This window comes from Monodelphis domestica, chromosome 4 (genome assembly GCF_027887165.1).
Source record: "Monodelphis domestica isolate mMonDom1 chromosome 4, mMonDom1.pri, whole genome shotgun sequence".
NCBI classification, from domain to species: Eukaryota; Metazoa; Chordata; class Mammalia; order Didelphimorphia; family Didelphidae; genus Monodelphis; species Monodelphis domestica.
The window spans coordinates 101,938,592-101,959,876 of NC_077230.1; the positions used below are offsets into that span (position 1 = coordinate 101,938,592).

Below are 21,285 nucleotides of genomic sequence, written 5' to 3' on the forward strand. Positions count from 1 at the left end.
ACTCTCTCCATTTCTGTGGGTTGTGAGATAGCTAGATGGCACAGAAGATAAAGCATTGGGCCTGGAGTTGGGAAAACCCAGTTCAAGTGTGGCCTAGGCATTTACTAGAAGAGTGATACTGGCCAGTTCATTAAAAAAAAAAAATCTTGATCTGCCTCAGTTTCCTCATGGGCAGCTAGGGGGCCTACTAGATAGAGTCTCAGACTTGGAGTCACGAAGACTTATCTTTCTTAGCTAAAATCTGGGCTCAGATACTAGTTCTGTGATCCTGGAGAAGTCACTTAGCTCTATTTGTCTCAGTTTCCTCACCTGTAAAATGAGCAGGAAGAGGAAATGGCAACCCCCTCTACTATCTTTGCCAAGAAAAATCCAAATTGTGTTGTGAGGAGTTGGACAGGCCTGAAAAAAGGGGATAATAATAACAACTTCCTCCCAGGACTATTGTGAGGATGAGTGAAATACTATTTATAAAGCACTTTAGCACTATGGCTAGCACATAGGAGTCAGTATAAAATTGCTAGCTATTGTTATTACAATAATTTTATTGCTAAACTGTTCTAAGTTAAGGGCTAGCAAGTCTGTTTGAAACCAATTCGACTGGGGTAGTGAGGTAGTTCAGTGGATAGAGAGCTGGGTCTAGAGAAAGGAGGTCCTGGGTTCAGATCTGACCTCAGATACTTCTTAGCTATGTGACCCTGGGCAAGTCACTTAACCCCCATTGCCTAGCCTTTGTCACACTTTTGCCTTGGAGCCAATACACAATATTGATTCTAAGACAGAAGATAAGGATTTTTAAAAGTAAATAAACAAAGCAAACAATCCCAAATCTGCCTTTCTTTTATTTTCCTTAACTTTTTTTTTAACCCTTACCTTCCTTCTGGGAGTCAATACTGTTGACTCCAAGGCAGAAGAGTGGTAAGGTTTAGGCAATGGGGGTTAAGTGACTTGCCCAGGATCACATAGCTGGGAAGTGTCTGAGGCCAGATTTGAACCTAGGACCTCCCATCTCTAGGCCTGGTTCTCAATCCACTGAGCTACCCAGCTGCCCCCCCCCCCCTTCTTAACTCTTAATAGCACAATTTGTACAATTATCCAAATGGTAATCTTCTAAAACTTTATTTATAAGAATGCAGAAAGTCACTAGACTAGAACATGGACACAAATTTTGGGGTCAAGTGTAAAACACTCTAGTTTCAATGATACACAATCCCAAATCTTTAATAAATATTAAATAGCTAAAGGGTTTTCTAGAATAACCCAGCTCTAACCCTTTCATTATCTTCTTCTAAGCAAGCTTGCTGGGTAGCAGAGTTGTGAGTCACAGAGTTGCTGTGAGCAGAGTTGTGGAAGTATTTTAAAACATAAGCCATTTCCACAAGTCTTCAGAGGGAAAAAATAATGAGAAATCAGCTTTGGGAGCTGACTATATCTTTTTTTGTGGCTCAAAGATCTCTTCCTCCTTTTCTGCTTAAAAAATTTTTTTTTTATTATGCCAAAATGCAAAGCACATATATATCTTGTTTTCAGTCATCAATGACCAAACACCCAAAGATAGTAGCTGAGTTTTGAAAAAGTCTTTTTTTTTTTTTAATTAAAAAACCAATTGCATAGATTCCCACATTTTGCTTTAGATATGGAAAGGAAGCAAGAATTTTCATGGAGGGTAAAAACATCCTATTATTTGGTTAACCTCCTAGGGACAATCCTGTCCCAAGGCAGCAGCTTAAGCTAGGGCTTATGACACTAACAGTGAGGGGCAGAGGAATAGGTTGTCCATTGATGAGGAGTGGTGTTCTTTGGTTGCTACTGCTAGGTAAGTGATGGTGAACCTTTTAGAGACTGTGTGCCATGCCCACCCCCTTCCCAGCATGCATGCCATACCCCATCACTGTGCCCCCCTCCCACCAGGGAGAGAAGAAGTATTCCCACTGGGCTGCTGAAAGAAGTGGGTGAAGTGAGGAATGTCCTCAGTAAATGTAGAGATGGGAAGGGGAGTGGCTCAAGCATTCTGCTGCCTGTGAGCCACCCACCCTACCCCCTGTGTGTTCCCATTGGGCTGCTGGGCAGAGGGATGGGGGAAGGTAGAAAAAATGTTATCAGATGCAGTGCAGGGGGAGGAGAGCAGCTACTCCTGAGCTCCTCTGCCTTTCTAGTAATTAACTCTGGCAGGGTAAGGAGGGCAACAGGAGTGCCCACAGAGAGTGCTCTGTGCGTTGTCTTTAGCACAATGCCTTAGGTTCGCCATCACTGTGCTAGACTAGCATCTGTGATTGAAGCCTGGAGTTTCAATAACTAAATCAGATCTAGACTTGAAAAGGACTTCAGAAGTCTTCTAGTCCAACGCCTCAGGGAGGTTAAATGTCATACAGGCAGTAATGATTATAGGCAGGATTTGAACCCAGGGTCTCATTCCACAGTCAATGTTCTTCCCTTAATCATCCTCATATAGAACCATCTCTATTAGGTGTCATAAGGGTAGTAGGTTTGCAGTAGTAAAGCCCTGGTGGCTAAGTGGTACAGTGGACAGAGCACCAAGCCTAAAGTGAGAAAGACTCGTTTTCATGAGTTCAAATATGGTCTCAGACACTAGTTGTGTGACCTTGAGTGAGTCACTTAACCCTGTTTACCTCAGTTTTTTCATCTGTAAAATGAATTGAAGAAATAAATGTCAAACCACTCAAATATCTTTGCCAAGAAAACCCCAAATGAGTTGGACACAACTGAACAACCACAACAGGCTTCCAATGAACACCAGGTGTCACTCCATGGTGATGAGACTGACTTTGTAACAAACATTTTTTTTTTACATCTAATATGAAACAAACATTTTTACATCTAAATGAGCTTTGCTACTTTTAAGGTTATCACTTTGGGAAACTTATATACTTATTCCAGTGATGGTGACATTGATACAAAATACTATTAGGTAACATCAATTATCTTTCAACTATGAGTTAGACACAGTGTCAGGCCTTAGAGATCAAAGATTAAAAAAAAGAAACAATTCAGACCTTAAAGGTGTATATATTCTTTTAGGGAAATTTGTATACATGTAAGTAAATATAAATATTATGCATGCGTGTATATAGATATGGGCCAGCAAGGTGGCACAGAGGATAGAGTGCCAGGACTAGAGTTAGGAAGACCTGAGTTCTAAATCAGTCTCATGTACTAGCTGTATGACCCTGGGTAAGTCACTTAACCCTTTTTTGACTCTGTTTTTTTTTTTTTCCATTTATAAAATGAATCAGGGAAGGAAATGACAAACTTCTTTAGTATTGTTTCCAAGAAAATCCCAAATGGGGTCAAGAAAATTTGGACACAACTAAAATGATGAAATAACAACAAAGTGTATATGTGTGTGTATATACACATATATGTATATGTACATACACATACACACATGCACAAAGCAATTTTGGGAGGACAGTAATGGGCTAAAAGGCTAATCAGGAAAAGTCCTATGCAGAAGGGGATTCCTGTGTTGATCTGTGAAGGAAGTCACAGATTCTAAGAGGCGTAGGTGAGGAGAGAGGGTTTTCTAATAATAGAGAAATATTATGCAAAGGTATGAAGGTGGGAAATGAAATATCACATACAAAGAATGTCAAGTTGGTTGATTTGGCAATGATATAGAAGGCATGAAGGAAAGGACAGATTAAGTCTGGAAAGGTAGCCTGGAGTCCTGTCAGGAAAGGCTTTGAATGCCAAGCAAAGAAGTTGATTGTCAATCTTCCAAGCAATTGGGAGCCATGGGAGCTTTCTGGGCATGGGAGTGACAGTTATTTTAGATTCTACATTCCTCTTTTAGAATTGCCTTCCCAAATAGGTAAATTGAATTAAATTAGATAATAAAGTCAGATCTAAACAACCAGAAGAACAAAAAGTCAAAAATATCAAGGGAATTAGTGAAAAAAAAAAAAACCCATGAAGGATGGTGGCTTAACTGTACCAGATAAATAACATTATAAAACAGCAATCATCAAAATATCTAGTACTGGATAAGAAATAGAGCAATGGAATCGATTAGGCACTCAACACACAGTAGTAAATGAATTAAATTGGATAGTGGTCGCTCAACATCCCTTGGCTCACAGTCAACCATGCCCAAGCTATGGATTGATTCAAATGGATGAGGCTGTGAACTGTGAATCTTTTGTGCAGGTAACCTGTAAATGTAACAACCATTCACCTGGCTTTGCCTGAGCAGTGGGAAGAAGGAAGATGCTCCTGGGAGCACACGAAGTGTAGGGAGGCAGTCCTAGGGATGGAAGAGTAGATGGCTCAAAACCCAATAAGAGGGACATGTAGTTCTTTTTTAGGGTAACAGATTTCAATTATACACCCCTTATAGGCTGGCTATAACCCTTTTTGCCATTCAGATGTTACCCCAGAATCCATGGTAATGCTGGGTTACGAGTATAATGCAAATTATATATGAGGATAATAGTGAGATGTCAGTATATTTAAATACATCCAAAGGACATACTTTGAAGGCAAACCTGGACCCCTCTGCCTTTGTCTGGGAACTCAACATTAGATGACTAGTGGTTCAACTCTGGTTTGAGAATCTGATCCCTAGAAATGCAGAAGAAAAACACATGATCAATCACATGGTTCGGTGGGGCTATGACTGGGGTTTGGGCATTAAAAGATCACTCTGCTGCAAATATGAATAACATGGAAATAGTTTTTGAACAATGATATATGTATAACCCAGTGGAACTGCCTGTCAGCTCCGGGAGGGAGGAAATGGAGGAAGGAGAAAATCATAAATCATGTAATCAAGGAAAACTATTCTAAATTTAAAAAAAGAGAGAATCTGATCCTTCCATTTAATGTTAAATTTATGAAGATGCATACTAGTGGTAACAAGCACTAAGTACAATTATGTATCTTTTGGTTCTTAGCACACATAATTTCATGTGAATATTTAGTATTTATCAGAACAGGAAGTCCTTGGGAACACATTCCATATTCTCTTCTATAAAGAACATGTACAGAAACTCTACCCTCTGCCCCCTACGCATGTAAGAGAGGGTGCATGGGGTACTTGTAGAAGGGGACAAAAGCCAGCCACTGCTTTTAAGATGGCTGTTGCTTGCATGGAAAAACCAATTTCCCTAACTCCCATCCAACTCCTTCAAACCCCTCCAAAATGTCCCCCCTACAACTGATTCAATTAGTTACAATACATCTAAATAAACCAGATTCTTTATGCATTGTCTACCTTGATCAAAATCTGTTGCTCAAATCCAACTTAGGCTTTTCCAAACTAATGTTTGCTGACTGACTGGGCTGGTTTCCCCTCATTTTTCATCTCTACCTCTGGGAAGACAAACATAGAGTCAACAACTCTAGGCCAAGTTGTCGATGTCAGAATATTTGCTTGTGACCTTTAAAATCACAGAATGAATATAAAAACTCTCTGAAAACTGAAGTTGACTGTGGAATAATAAATAATCTTTTGTTGTGCAATAGTTTTACTTGTGGTAGGTTCTTTGTGATGCCATTTGGAGTTTTCTAGACAAAGATATTATAATGGTTTGCCATTTCTTTCTCCAGCTTCTTTTATAGAGGAGGAAACCAAGGCAAACAGGATTAAGTGACTTTCCCAGGGTCATGCAGCGAATAGGCATCTGAGGCCAGAATTGAACTCAGGAAAATGAGTCGTCCTGATTCTAGCCCTGATACTCTATTAATTGTGTTAACTAGCTGTCCTAACAAATAATCTAATACCTAACATTTGCTTAGGAGTTTGCTAAACTTTTGAAAGTACTTTAATGTTTATTATCTAACTGGATCCTCAAAATCCCAATCAAGGAACATTTATTAAGGTCTTACTGATAGGTATTATGTAACTGATAGGGAAGCAACAAAAAATAGCAAAAAGCAATTCGTTTGGTGAAGGAAGAAAAAACTGATGCTTGGAAGGATGGAGTAATTTACCAGGGCCACAGTGTAAGTTACTGGTAGAGCCTGAACTTCCACATTCAGGTTCCTTCCCCTTTTTGTAGTAACTACTCCCTCAGATTTAGAGAACAAGCATCATATAATAGAAATAAAATTGGATTGGCTAGAGTTCATGGAATCAAGGAAAACTGGGTTTGAGTTCCAGTGTTGCCAGTTCTAACTACCTGGGCAATCTTGGGAAAGTCACTTCACTAAGTTAGAATTCAGTTTCCTCATCTATAAAATAAATGGATTGAGGTGGGGGAAGGGGGAGGACATTGGACTAGATGATCTATTAATTCTAACATTGAATGATTTCTATGATCTGCCCTGGACTCAGGGCTTTTATGTTATTAGAGCATGAATGATGGCCATTTCATTAGGGAAGTTTTATTTCTAGTTTTGTTTCCTAATCCTCTATTAAGTGGATTACTTAGAGAGGAAACAGTCCAAATCAAGATGACATTTCAAAAACGATAGCCCAGCCTGTTCTTGGAGGAACATCTAAACCCTTACTCATATTAAATACCTTATCTTTAGCAGCAGAAGCCCAGCCATTTAGGAAAATTAAAAAAGAAAGATAGCATGGAAGACAGAATAGTGTTTTTTTTTTAAGTGCAATAGCACTTCTATTTCTATAGCTAATTAAAAAACATCACATATTACTTAAAAAAAAAACCACCAACTTTATCTTCCTCTTGGCTTTTCCTTAATCTGATTCAGTTCAGAAGAGTCAGTCATTATAAAAATTATTTTGCAAAGAGGTACTTGAATTTCATATCACTTTATTATTACGTATTCTATGTATTCAGCCCATATCTTTTCCCATTGCATATAATTTACTCCATACCATAGGAACATTCCCTATCTGAATGGAAGCTCACTAAGTTATAGGTGATACCATGTACCTGTTGATAGGGGCCTGTTTCAATTGGTTGTAAACATACATCTAGAGACACCCTGCAATGAAGTGATTAGCAGAAAGAGATTTTTGAATAGTATAAAATTTTGAAGAAATTCTGGTCCTGGCTAAGAAATAGAAAAGCAGATCAGCTGAACAGAACAAAAATAAAACAAACAGTTGTAAAAGATTATAGTAACCCTTAACAAAAGTAAAGATCCAAGCTTTTGAAATAAGAATTCACCATTTTTGTAAAAATTGTTAGGAAAACTGGAAAGCATTCTGGCACAAACTAGATAAAACTAATATCTGAAACCATTTACCAAGATAAGATCAAAAAGGATATATAACATAGGCATAAAGGGAGATTTCAATAAGCAAATTCAAAGAACAGGGAACATATTACTGACAGATTTATGGATAGGAGAAGAATTTATGAATAAATAAGGGATAGAAAGTATTGTGAGATATAAAATGGGTAATTTTAAATATATAAAGTTAAAAATGGCTTGAACAAATAAAATTTATGTAGCCAAGATTATAAGGAAAGCAGTAATTGGGAACATTTTATAGACAGTTTCTCAGATAGAGGTCTCACATCTAAAATATATAGAGAACTTTGTCAAACTTACAAAAAATATGAGCCATTCCCCAATTAATGAATGATCAAAAGACATGAACAGGCAGTTTTGGATGAAGAAATGAGAGCTACATATATATATATATATATATATATATATGCATATATATATATATATATATATATATATATATATAAAACTAAATGAAAAAATGCCCTAGATCATTGATTAGAGAAATGCAGATCTAAACAGTTTTGAGATATCTCACACCTATCAGATTGGCTAAAATGATAAAAGGGATGTGATGTGGGAAAATGGGGACACTAATATGCTGTGGTGGAACTGTAAACTAATCAAACCACATTGGAGAGCAATCTGGAATTATGCTCAGTCATAAAATTGTCAAAGACCCAACACTACTACCACTTTTAGGTTTATTTCCTAAGATGATCAGGGAAAAAGTGAAAGAACTTTTATGTTCTATAATGTTCACAGCAGTTCTCTTTTTGGCATCAAAGAACTGGAAATTATGGGGATTTTCATCAACTAGGGAATAACTAAATAATTTGTGACATATGATTGTGATGGAATACTCCTGAGCCATAAGAAATGATAAGCAGGTTAATTTTTTTTTTAAATAAAAACCCTTACCTTCTGTCTTGGAGTCAATACTGTGCATTGGCTCCAAGGCAGAAGAGCAGTAAGGGCGAGGCAATGGGGGTCAAGTGACTTGCCCAGGGTCACACAGCTGGGAAGTGTTTGAGGCCAGATTTGAACCTAGGACCTCCTGTCTCTAGGCCTGACTCTCAATCCACTGAGCCACCCAGCTGCCCCCAGGTTAATTTTTTTTAATGGAATGACCTACATGAAATTATGAAGAGTGAAACAAGTAGCCCCAAGAGAACATTGTATACAGCAACAGAAATATTGTTTGAAGAATAACTTGTGTGTGTCCACCTCCAGGAAAAGAACTGATAAATAGAAATAAGTAAGACATAGTTTGATACATATATATATATATATATCTTTTTCATTGTTGTTGTCAAATGATGCCTTCTCTAGAGAAGAAAGGAGAGGAGGGAGAAGAAGGAAGGGGGTTGCCAATGAATATTAATGTAACAAAAAAACAAATAAAAATAATTTAAAATTTAAAAAAAGTTCCAAAGAGCCTTGGGAGCTGGGAAGAAAGTAAGGGAAGGCAATCCTAGGCTTGAAACTCTAGAAGGGTTTGAGAGTAGACTTCCCTTGAGTGAGAGCATTTCCCCTCCTGGTTTGAGCTGAAAGTCTACCTTACTCCCAGTTAAAACACACATTTAATTTTGTATATTCTCCTAATGTGCAAAATCCATTTGATATAAATTTGCAGTTTTATTTGGATTAATTGGCTTACTCTATATTTATTATTTGTGAAGGTTTTTGGGTAACCAATGTTTTGTTATTTGTTATCATTGATCTTAATGCAGCTATTGCCTTAAACTCTTTTATCTCACTTTCTTTAGCTTTAATTTCTGCTTCCTTAAGTTTTCTTTTAAGATCTTCCACTACAGTGTCTCTATCCTCATATTTATCCTCATTATCTGTGCTCAAGCATGTTGCATTTCATCTAATATTTTCAAGTTCCATTTCCTCCAATCAGGATAATTGTTTTTAAAGAATAATTTTATTTTAGGAATAGCACTTTTTACAAAGATTCTCTTTATATGTGATATTGTTCCCTCTTCAAGGACATCCATATTCAGGTATGTCTCCGCTGCTTCAGGGATTTGGTCTAAGAATGATGTAGGTGTATCAGTGGGTTTTTGTTTTATAGCTTCAAATTTGGACCATGAATTCAATCTCTGTGTATGTCTACCCATGACTTCTATTATTGCCTGTCTGCATTCTTTTATTGTGTCATATTGAATTTTGTTGTTCATGTCAGTGTCCGAATAATCTTCCAGCCATGGTGTTAACAAGGGATCCTGCCTAATTTCCTCGATGAACTTATTACATTCCCTTTTTGTTAATAGCTCTTTCATTAACCAGACAAAATTGTTATAATTGGGGCCAAATAAATCAATAGCCCTCCACATCTCCTTAATTACCTGATTGGGTTCATCCACAAAGGCAGGTGTTCTTTTCTTTATCAATTCCAAGTCCTCAGGTGTGAATCTTTTGTGTGTCTTAACTTGGAAGATTTCATCCCTTGAGACTACAGGGAGATCTCTTAATGGAAATAGAGTACCCATCCCTCCAGCCTCTTCTTGTTGTAACCTATTTAAATTTCCATTTGTACCAGTATTTACCTTTTCCCCACACCCATATTCTGTATTCATAAACTTTTTATCCTTTAGATACAGTTCCATCTGGTCCAGTTGTTGTTTCATATGTATTATCATTAGTTTGATCTCTGAATCCTTAGTCAACCAAATCATTATTGCTTTAAACCATTTGCCAATAAGAAAGAACAGTAGTCTATACTTATACAGAACATAAAGACAAATACAAAATATGGGGATATGAGACAAGACAGTTTGTATCATAATTTTCATAAAAAGGTTTCATCCCCTGATAATACAAACCCATGTAACATACATTAGGGAAAAGAACAAATGCAATATATGGGATATGCAGAATATACTCCCATAACACCACCAAACTGATGTCCCAGGCCCCATGTGCCACAAACTTTGTGCCTCAATCTTTGGACTTCAAAGCCACATGAGGGTACATCAATAGATGATAATGCATAAAGACAATCATCATTCTTGGTCACCGAGAGACTACTACTACTACTACTACTACTACTACTACTACTACTACTACTACTACTACTACTACTACTAACTCCACCAAAAGATCTATTAACATGTCCCCAGGCATATTTACATTCATAGCCAACCTATTATATACAAGTGAATTTAAGTTATTATAATCCACTATGATCACCATATTAACAGACAATTAACAAAAGGGAAAACAATTTTTTAAATTGAAAAAAAAATCCAAATATGGCTGCTTATATCAAGTGGCAAAAAGCTATTTAAAAATTAAATGTCTCTCAGCTTAATTAGAGTCTCAGAGTTCCACTGGCCTCTCCTTGTAGAATGTTCCACTCTCTGAGTGCAAATAGAATCTTCCAGTCTAACTGACTTTTCCCTATACAAACTACTTTTCCTATAATAAAACTTAATTTTCTAACATTTTTAACCTAGCTGACTCTATCAACTTTTAGGAAAGGGAGGGAAAAAGGAGGGTTAAACACCAGGGAAATTACATATAAATAAAATTGAATTTATTAACAGAGAAAGGATGAATGAGAAAAAGAAAACGGGAAAGGGTGGTATCTGATTATTTTAACCACTAATTAAACCCACTATCTAATATCCTAACTAAATACATAAATTCCTAAGGCTAAGTCCAAAAGGGAACCAGAATTCTCACAGAGTCCTTGGTGAATCAGGTACAGGAGTCCAGTTGATGTCCTCAGATGTCCCAGCAAGGTAGAGATCTTTTCCCCAGTCAAGCTGTTCAACAGGAAGACTGGAGATATCTCTCACCACGGCCAGTAAATCCTAAGAGACCAGTTGTTTGATGGATGGATGTCCAGGATGTCTCAGCTACATACCTTTCTCCTTCAACTTGCAGCTCCAAAGTGACAATTGGCAATCTGTTCCTAGGAGTTCTGACTCAACCAAGCTCAGGGAAATTCTGAGTCTTGAGGGCTTGTCAATCAAACTCTTTGCATCCTGTGATTTCCCTCGATACAGTGTAAGGGGCTAAGCTATTGCCTGTAAGATAAGGGCTACTCTACCCCAATAAGAGTGATTAGAGAAATTTCTTTTTGAACTCCTAAAATCATATTCCTATACTAGAAATAAGGTAGCAGAAAAAGATAATTATAGCACAAAACCTTTTTCTGAAACTGGAGGAAAGACTGTTGTATTCTAGCTTACCTTCTTTCCATTTTCATTGCTAATGATACTGGCATGGTCTTCCTGCTCTCCACAAAGGTGGGACAGACCTCAAATCATATCTTTGTCATGCCATTTTCTATATATTTAGACAATTTCTGACATGTCCTATGCAAAGACACAGAGTACTGTTTGGAAAGAGTAACAAGAAGACCAGTTTGGATAAACCATAGAACACAAAAAGTTATATAATGTATAATAAAACTGGAAAGGTCAGTTGTGACTAGGTTGTGAAGTACTTCAAAAGACAAAGAAAGAACTTTACATTTCATACTTGAAACAATAAGTAGCCACTGAAATTTATTGAGTAAACAAAATACACCCAAGGACAAATGTTGTACTCCCTTAAAGACCTTCAGTAATACTGATATGGGATATTAACACTTACTTTTTGAGTTCAACTATCTAACCAGTTTTAATTCTAATTGGATTCTTATCTAATCCATATCTCTCCATCATTACCACAACAATAGTTTGGATACTTTATCAAAAACTTTGCTAAAATATGGATGAACAATGAAAAATGAACAGTATTGCTTATATTACCTAGTTCAGCAATCCTATCAAAAATGAAAATGAGGTTAGTCTGGCATGACCTGTTCTTGATGAATCCATACTGGTTCTTTGTGATAATCACTTCCCTTTGTAGATGCTTACTATCCTTTAAATGTTCTGTTCTAGAATTTTCCTAGAAATTAAAGTCAAACTTGTACTTTATGAACTTTATTATCTTTCCTCTCTTCCCCTTTTGTTTATTATGTTCTTTTTGAATGATGTATAGTGAATAGCCTAGGCAGTTTGGCAAAGCAGTGGTTAGAGCTTTGAACTCGGATTTAAGAAGCCTTTCATTCAAATTCAGGCTCAGATGCTTACTAGTTGTGTGACCACGGGCAAGTCACTTAACTAACCTCTGCCAGCATCAATTTCCTCATTTGTAATTTTTGGATTATAGTAGCACCCATTTCTTATGGATTCTATAAGGATTAAATATATTAAAATAGGCAAAGCATTTGCCTTAAAATTTACCTTAAAATGGGGGGCAGCTGGGTTGCTCAGTGGATTGAGAACCAGACCTAGAGACAGGAGGTCCTAGGTTCAAATCTGGCCTCAGATACTTCCCAGCTGTGTGACCCTGGGCAAGTCACTTGACCCCCATTGCCTAGCCCTTACCACTCTTCTGCCTTGGAGCCAATACACAGTATTGACTCCAAGACAGAAGGTAAGGGTTTTAAAAAAATTTACCTTAAAATGCTATGTAAATTCTATCAAAATCTTCACCATCATAATTATGATCCTCATCCTTATCATTCAGAAATTTAGTGCAGTCATGAGTTTCATCCCATCAAGTTTCATTGATTCTTATGAGGTAAAAATTTCCTTCTTTCTTTAAGATCTCTATTTCCTCTGTGTTTCCAAAATTGTGGGCATTTGTATATAAATATCGACAGTCATAGAATTTGCTACTAATTCCTTTCTAGGCTTCACATTATTTAATATTTTCATCCACACCTTTGATAAAAGGATTGTAACATGGTTACAATGATTAGATATGAGCTCTGGATTTTTATTGAGGATGGATTACAGCAGGGAAACTTGACGAAGGTAATGAGGATTTGGATTAAGATGATAGCTGTGTGAGAAGTGAGGTGATGTAGGTGAAGGATGTTGTGGAGATAAAATTGGCCAGATTTGGTAACTGATAAGATGTGTAGGATGAGGAAGGGTTAAGGATAACATTGAGAGTAGAAGGTTCTTATTAACTTTTCCATGTTGTTCATTTGTTTCAATTATGGTCAACTCTTTGTGACCCCATTTGAAGTTTTTTGGCAAAGATATTGGAATGGTGTACCATTTCCTTCTCCACTCATTTTAGAGATGCAGAACTGAGGAAAACAGGGTTAAGTGACTTGTTCAGGATCAAACGGCTAATAAATGTCTGAAATTGGTTTTGAATTCATGAAGATGAATCATCCACTCTGCCACCTAGCTGTCTCAACTTTTTCTTTTCTTTTCTTCTTTTTTTCCCCCCAATTACATGTAATATCAAATTTCCACACAGGTTTTCCCAAGTTATAAGATCAAATTTATCTCATCCCTCCCTTTCTTTCCCCCTCCCAGTTGGCAGACAATTTGATCTGGGTCATACATACATTATCATGCATGTCTCAACCTCTTCTATAAGAATATATAAAAGTTCAGAAGAGAAGCAATTTTATGGGGAAAGCTGATATTTGAGATATGTTGAGTTTGAGATGCCTGTGGGACAGCCAGTACTAAAACATAACCCTTTCTTAAGGGCTACCATCTATGAACACACTATTATAATGGATAGCATAACTCTATGCTTAATGTTAAGTTGTTGCTTTTTTACTTTCCCCTCAATATCAGACTATGAGCTATCACTTCTATTGTTATGCCAATTTGTTTTCAGATTTTTCTTTTTACAATGTTTCCAGAGTTCTGTTTTTAATCTGTTGGAAACTAGAAAAAAAGATAACCAGGCTTATTAAAAGTGTTATGTTAAATAAATGTCTATATCACTCCAAACAAAGTATGTAGTTTTATGACAGTTACTTAGTGTTTAGAGGTCTTTTTTGGCTTGTTTTGCAATTTGTATTTCAGAGGTTTGAAATTATGGGAAAACAGATCTTCCAATTTCTCTCCTCTTCCCAACATCCCTATTACTTTTGAGTGCATTGAAATCCTCTTTAGTGGTTCTCCACCTGAAAGTCACCTTTAACTGCTTATCCTCTATCACCAGCAATATCTATTTAGTTGCCAAGTACTGCTGGTTCTATCTCCATATGTTTCAATTTGTTCCCTTTTTTCCCACTCACCAGGCCATCATCCTGGGGTAGGAGCTTATCACTTCTTGCTTGAACAACTTCCTAAATGCGGTATGTAATGTTCTCTTGGTTCTGCTCATGTCACTCTTCATAATTACATGTAGGTCTTTCCATGTTTTTCCAAAATTAACCTGCTCATTATTTCTTAACATAACAATCATAGACCACAGCTTGTTTAGTCGTTCCCCAATTAATGGACAGCCTTTAAATTGCCAATTTCTTTGCTACCACAAAAGAAAACTACTATATTTTAGAACATATAGATCCCTTTTCCTTTTTCCCGATCCCTTAGGAAGTTGTAAGAACAGGATGCAAAAGGCAAGGATGGAACATTGGAAGAAAGCAAGATTAGCCATGCTCTTTGTGGTGGCAAAAAATTGGAAAATGAGGGGATGCCCTTTGATTGGAGAATGACTAAACAAATTGTGGTACATGTTGATGATGGAATACTATTGTGCTAAAAGAAATACTGACCTGGAGGAATTCCATGTGTACTGGAAGGACCTCCAGGAACTGATGCAGAATGAAAGGAGCAGAACCAGGTGAACTTTATACACAGAGACTGATATACTGTGGCACAATAGAATGTAATGGACTTCATTACTAGCAGTAATGCAATGATCCAGGACAATTCTGAGGAACTTGTAAGAAAGAATGATATCCACATTCAGAGGAAGAACTATGGGAATAGAAACACAGAAGAAAAACAATTGCTTGATCACATGGGTCGATGGGGATATGATTGGGGAGGTAGATTCTAAATGATCACCCCAGTGCAAATATCAATAACATAGAAATAGGTCTTGATCAATGACACATGTAAAACCCAGTGGAATTGTGCTCCAGCAATGGGAGGAATAGGAGGGAGCTGGGATAGGGGGAGGGAAAGAACATGAATCTTGCAACGATAGAAAAATATTATAAAATCAACTAATTTTATAAAAACTTTTTTTTAAAAAAAGAGCATGATTGATAGCAAAAGATGGTTGTTAGCAGAGGATCCTGGGAGAAGAATGGGAACCCGAGGGACCTCTGAGAGGAACTCTGGGCATTTGGAATTGGGATCTCAAGGTGGAAGGAAGTGTCTTACATTACTAGAGATTTGTCAAGAGCCTTACTGAAGGATTTCCAAGTGACTAGCCCTGGGACTTCTCTTGAAGAATGTTTCTACATCAGAGTCCCTCTGATAACATCTATCAAGAATGTCTGGTCTCTTCCGACCTGTGAGGGTTTTGGATCTCTCAGCATATTGCATCTTCTCTACTTATTCCTTGATCCTTCTAGTATTAAATTTAGTGTGAGATATAGTGGGAAGGGGAGGTGAAATTCTGGACTTGCTTTGCAGCGACCAGAACCAAGGACCTCGTGGGACTTGGAAACATAGGGACCCGGATACCCTCAAACCAACTCCCCATTTTCCTAATATTCAATATGTATTAACCATTCAATTCACAGTCAGATATTTCAAAGAGAGTTATTCAAAGGAGCTTTGAGGGAGCTATTCACTGAGATAGTGAACAGCCATGACTAGTGCCTATCAAGACCCTTCCCCTGCTGAGTCAGCAGGCTTGGGGGGGCTTATCTTCCAGGCCAGTTCGTGCACAGGAATTTGGGGGTACCCTTTACATCAACCGATAGGGGAGACTTCCCTTCAACTCCTCATCATCTACTTATCTCAGGGGAACCACATATTCCTGAGTTCCCCCTTTGTATCGCAGCCTAGGAAGAGTGTGTGAGAGAGCAAAGTAGGGGTCACTCCATCTAGACCTCTACCTTTCAACACCTCACCTACTCACAAATTGTAGCCTCCTCTAGCTCCTCTAGGCCATCAAATATCATCAGCAAGAATAACCATTAACAAGTAAACCTAATAATTGGATTGCAGAGTCAAAAGGTATACAGAGTTTAATAACTATTTAAGCATAATTCCAGATTGTTCTCCAAAACAGTTGGATCAATTCACAGTTCCACCAACAGTGTATTAGTGTCTTTATTTTTCCACATCCCCTTCAACATTTGTCATTTTGCCCTTTTATCATTTTAGTTAATATGATAGTTGTGAGATGATATCTCAGAGTTGTTTTGATTTGCATTTCTCTAATCAGTGATTTAGAGGCACGTTTATATGTAGAAGGAAAGAAGCCAGTAGAAAGGGATAGAGTGAAAATAAGGAATAAAGTGGAAAATACAGAGGGAACAACCTATTGGGACTAGAATGAGATCACTTGTACAGATAGAGGGGTTAGACTTGGGAAGGAGTAAGTTCACCTCTTTGTGTGAGACAAGGGTGAAGGAGGAGATAGTGGTGGAGGCATATGAATGATATGAGATGAAGAAGAGGTGAAAAGGGGGAATTCACTGTGAATGGCCTTAATCTTTTTTTTTTTTTTTTGTAAAATACAAAGTTAGGTTCTCAGCTGAGATGGTGGGGGGAGGTGGAGCCATGGGAGGTTTGAAGAAGGATAAAAAAAATTTAGAAGCATTGCTATGGAGCTAGACATAGTCGATTGATAAGGTAGAGTAGGATTGTCTAACCACAGTGATGGCCCAGTGGAGGCCGTGTAACATAAATCTGTAGTGGACCCAATTAGAATGATCATGTGATTTTTTCCACCCTGTGTTCAGCAGCCCATGTGCAGGAGTGAAGGTAGAAAGGAGGGCTGTGTCTTGGAAGGGTGCAACTGGCAATATGATAATGGGGACTAGGAACTCAAGAGAAGAAAATACTGAATCAAACCAGTCTACTAAGGAGGTAAAGATGGAGAAACTATTAGAGAGTAGCTAGTTCAGGGGTTATGGCCTGGAAGAAAACTGAGAGGGTCAAGAGACTGAAGGTCATGATGTGGACAAAAAAAAAGTAAAGGAGGACAGAGGGAGAGGTGGAAAGCCAATAGAATGAGGTCAAATAGGGGGATTTTGGAATTCCTCAATATGAAAGAGGTACATTTGTAGGTGATGGCAAGAACAATGGTATGACCATCCTTGTGTGTGGGTTAAGAGGGGTAGAGGAGTAAGTCATAGGAAGGAAGTTGAGGAACTGAGTGGATAGGGTATTTGAAGGAGAATCAATATGTATAGTGAAGTTTCCAAATGTGAGGGAAAGAGTTGGGGGAAGGGAAAAAAAAGGTATGAGTTAGGTAATGAACTCCCTGAAGGAGAAAGGGTGGTGGTGGTGGTGTCCATCTATTGTAAACAGGTTTAAGGATTTTGATTGGGTGGTAGAGATGAATAGCATGAACTTCAAAGGAGGACGTGAGTGATGATGGAGTGATGGAGAAGTAGAACCTGGAAGTGGCAGTAGGAAGTAAGCAGTCTGCCAACTCTTTTGCCTTGACCGTAAGAACTCTGACTGGACAGATTAGAACTTTAGGGTGGGAAGATTGAAGGGGGTGGGAACAAAGAACTGAGTGGTGGGATGGGGAATAGGGTTATGATAATGACCAATAAAGAGTTAAGATTCATTGGGATGTATAGGATACGGTAGGAGAATGTTCATCATTGAGTGATGGTCAGATAGATGATTCTGTTTCACAATTCTCTCTGAAGGCTGGAGATTAGGCATAAAACTGCACAACAGGAGATGAAGTTCCACTCATCACAGACTTCCCTTTTTCCTCAAGGAGCTCACCTAGCTAGAGAAGGAAGGCCTGAGGACAAGGGGAAAATGGCTCTTTTTTTTGCATCAGAGGTTCTACATATCCCCATTCAGAGAGCAAGCTGGCAGTAGGAGATGAAATTTGCTTTGTGCTGGTACAAATGGAAGTCATTCCTTAAGTCTCCAGAAATGTTTCTTCAAAACATGCACAGCCACAGAAGAAGGAATTCTGTCTGAGAAATCTCTTGTGTCTTTTCTCTCCTGAGGCAGTCATGGTAGCAATTGTAAGTTCAGCTCAGGGACAAGTCCCTTTGGAGAAGATGGAAGTTGTCTAGTCCCTTGCTCCCTTCCCTTAAGGAACATGTGCGGCAGGACATGGAAGGCACTGGATTAGAGAAAAGTTTAGGGCATATTCAGATTATGGAGAATAAAGATTTTGGCTAGCTGAGATATTTAGTATAGGGATGTGGCAGACGGTATGATTGAAAAGGTGGGTAGAGTACAGATTGTTGAACTATATGACTGAAGCAGTAGGGAGCAATGGAGGATTTTTGAGCAGGAGAATAACAACCCACTTTCCACTATTCAAAGTATGCCCAACACACTTTTCAGTTTAATCGGTATTAACACTTTCTATGTCATTCTCCTGTAGACAGTCAACAAAACAATAAATCAAGCCCTGTCCCCCCCCCCCCCCCCCAGTGGTTGTTGATTTCTGCTATATAAATTCTTACACTGAAAATTGTAACAATGTACCATCAGGTTTGAGCTGGTTCCAGCACACACGCTCTATTAGCTTGTCTACTGTCTTAATCTTAAATTTGTATCTGTCAGAGTATCTAGCACGGTACTTGAAACCCTTACGGCCCTTAATAACCCAGTTGTATTGGATTGTTACAAGCTGGATTATTGCCAGACAAAGTAATGGTGGGTTGCTTGGGCTGCTTACCCTTGTGGTCTCCCGTAGCTCCCCACAGGTGGAGAGCCTGGGCTTTCCTCATCTCTTCTGCTCTGGCTTGGGTTTCTGTTTGGTAGAAAAGATATTTATTTTAAAGCCTCATTACCGTCTGAAGGAGCTGGAGGAAGCTATTATTATTATTTGTTTTCATGGCTTCTTCCAGTTTCACAAGGGACACCCTGGCGATCCAAACGTCTCCCGAAGCATTTTGTTTTGGAAAAACAAACTAGGATCAACAGTTGTAACCAACTTTATGAAAGGCAACCGAGGGGCCTTGGCTGTGTAAATTGCACAAATATTTGTGAAAATTAACTTCATAGCTGAGTAAACCTCGGGGCGGGGGTTACCTCTCTCCACCCGGCCCATCTGTTTGTTGTTCTTTGCGCCGACTGAAATGGATCCCCCTTTCCAGCACCCAGCACAGCCCCGCGTGGGGCTTTACATGCCGGCGACAATGGCTCGGCCCACCTGCAGGTCGGGGGTCAGGCGGAGAGGGCCAGGCCTGTCAGCTCTTCAAAAACCAAAGCCCGGGGTCTTTGTAATGCTCTGCGTCCGGAGATCAACGGTGGAGAGCCGACGCCCGGCCCCTCCCCGCAGGTGCACACCGCCCCTATTGAAGCGGATTCGCACAAGCAGGGGAGGCCAAAGGTGCGGACTGGAGGGGAGGGAGAAGCGGGTTTTGTGAAGCCTACTTGCCCGGGGGATTAAAGTCCTGCTCCAGCTGCTGACACAATAGTCCTTGTAAGCGGACACACATACAGAGCAGAGCACGCGCGCGCGCGCGCGCGCGCACACACACACACACACACACACACACACACACACACACACACACACTACTGTGCGTGAATCCCTTCTGGGGAAAGGGCCATTTTCTCTCTAATCTTCCCTATTTTCTAACTGTCCTTTCTCTTCTATCTCTGCTTCTCATCTCCCAATGTCCTTCCACTTTTCGAACATTCTCTAGCTCCCTCTTTGTTCTCTTCTATTTTTTCCCTCCGCTCTTTGTAATACTCTCCTTACTCCTCATCCTTCTTACTTCTCCGTCCCCTCCTCTCCTTTTTTTGTCCTGTACAAAAACCAACCGCGCCCCCCCCCCCCCCCAGTCTATCACTGCCTCCATCTTACCCAGTGATTCATAGCCTGAGTTTTTGTAAGAACGCAGGATGTCATTAGGACTGTCCAGAGGCTTCCTCATATTCTCATAAAGTAAGTCAGTTCTTTTAAGTTTAAAAAATAAACGATTGCCCTAGAGGGGCCAAGAGGATGGATGGAAGAGTAAGGGAGTAGAAAAGAGAAGAAATCGAAGATCCTGGGTGAATGGGGTGCAGTGACTCCAAATTTCACCCATCCTCCTTGCCCTAAAGTTCTCCCCCAGTGCTGCTCCAGTCTCCAGAAGGATCAGGGGAAAGAAAGAACAAATGCCATTTCCCTTGGAATGACTATTATTCTGAGCACTGAACTAAAGTCAAGGAATTGGGAGGACAGATTTAAGATATTAGGAGAACACATTTTGGAAGGGTATTAGGAGGTGAGAGTTAAGGACCAAATGTTACTTGGACTAGGGCAATAGGCAGTAGGAAGTGGCTGATGAAGGATGGAAATGTCTAGAGAGAAAAGGAAAGAGAAAAAAAAAGGCCATTTCTCCAGTTAGTCCTAGTAGATCATCCCTTCTCCTACTAACATTCCTCAGTTTAACTGCTTAGTTCAATTTAATTCAGTTCACCAAAGTCATTAAATACCTGCTGTGTGTTTGCTCAGTGCTCTGCTAAAGTGATCATAATAACATTTGAGGAAGACTCCTGCCTAGCCCAATTACTTTTTTATAATCTTCATTGGTTTAAAAAAAATCTGTCAGTATGGCCCTTTGTGGAGTATACAAAGAAGTAAGTAAGACATGGTCCTTGACCTTCAGGAGTTTGTTAAGAATGTATTGGTTCACTCAAAAGGGCATGGAGGGAGGAGGACTCACTGTGACTATGCATTTATGGGCTATCTAGTCCTGTTCTTTTGTCTTCTTCCTTTTCATTCACCCAATTAACTAAAAGAGATTTAGATATCATCTTCTGTGGCCTTGGAGAGTCAGCCTGCTTTAGAGACTAGAGAGCTAGCTTTGGAGATGGGAAGCCCAAAGCCAACCCTTGATTCATGCTGGTTGTGTGATCTTGGCAATTCACTTAAACTCTTTGCACTAAGAAACTCTAAAGATTATAAATTGAAGGGAAATTATCAACCTGCAATGGGAGAGGGAGTTTCCTCAACTGAGAATTCCTCATACCAGTGAAATAACAGGTTAAACCCCTATCCCCATTGTCTTGTGCAAGCCAATCTTGGGTCCTCTTGTCTGTCTTCAGGAGAAAGAAGAGAAAGGAAAAGACACTCTGGGAATCACACATTCTTGTTGGGAAGACGAGTTACATGTTTGAAATAAGAGAACAATACAAGACATTTTGAATTCAATCCAATCCAACATCTAATTTAATTTAATGTAAGGATTAT

At 38.9% G+C, this 21,285-nt stretch overlaps 1 long non-coding RNA gene across 1 annotated transcript; it reads right to left on the minus strand.

Moving 5' to 3' along the window:
- Nucleotides 1-15,821: 15,821 nt before the first annotated feature.
- On the minus strand, nt 15,822-19,496 carry LOC107652362 (uncharacterized). Its single transcript, XR_001629852.2, has 3 exons — nt 19,134-19,496; nt 18,778-18,852; nt 15,822-18,213 (listed from the first exon to the last, which is right to left on the minus strand). It is a non-coding gene; the product is annotated as an uncharacterized LOC107652362 (long non-coding RNA).
- Between the last annotated feature and the right edge of the window lie 1,789 nt (nt 19,497-21,285).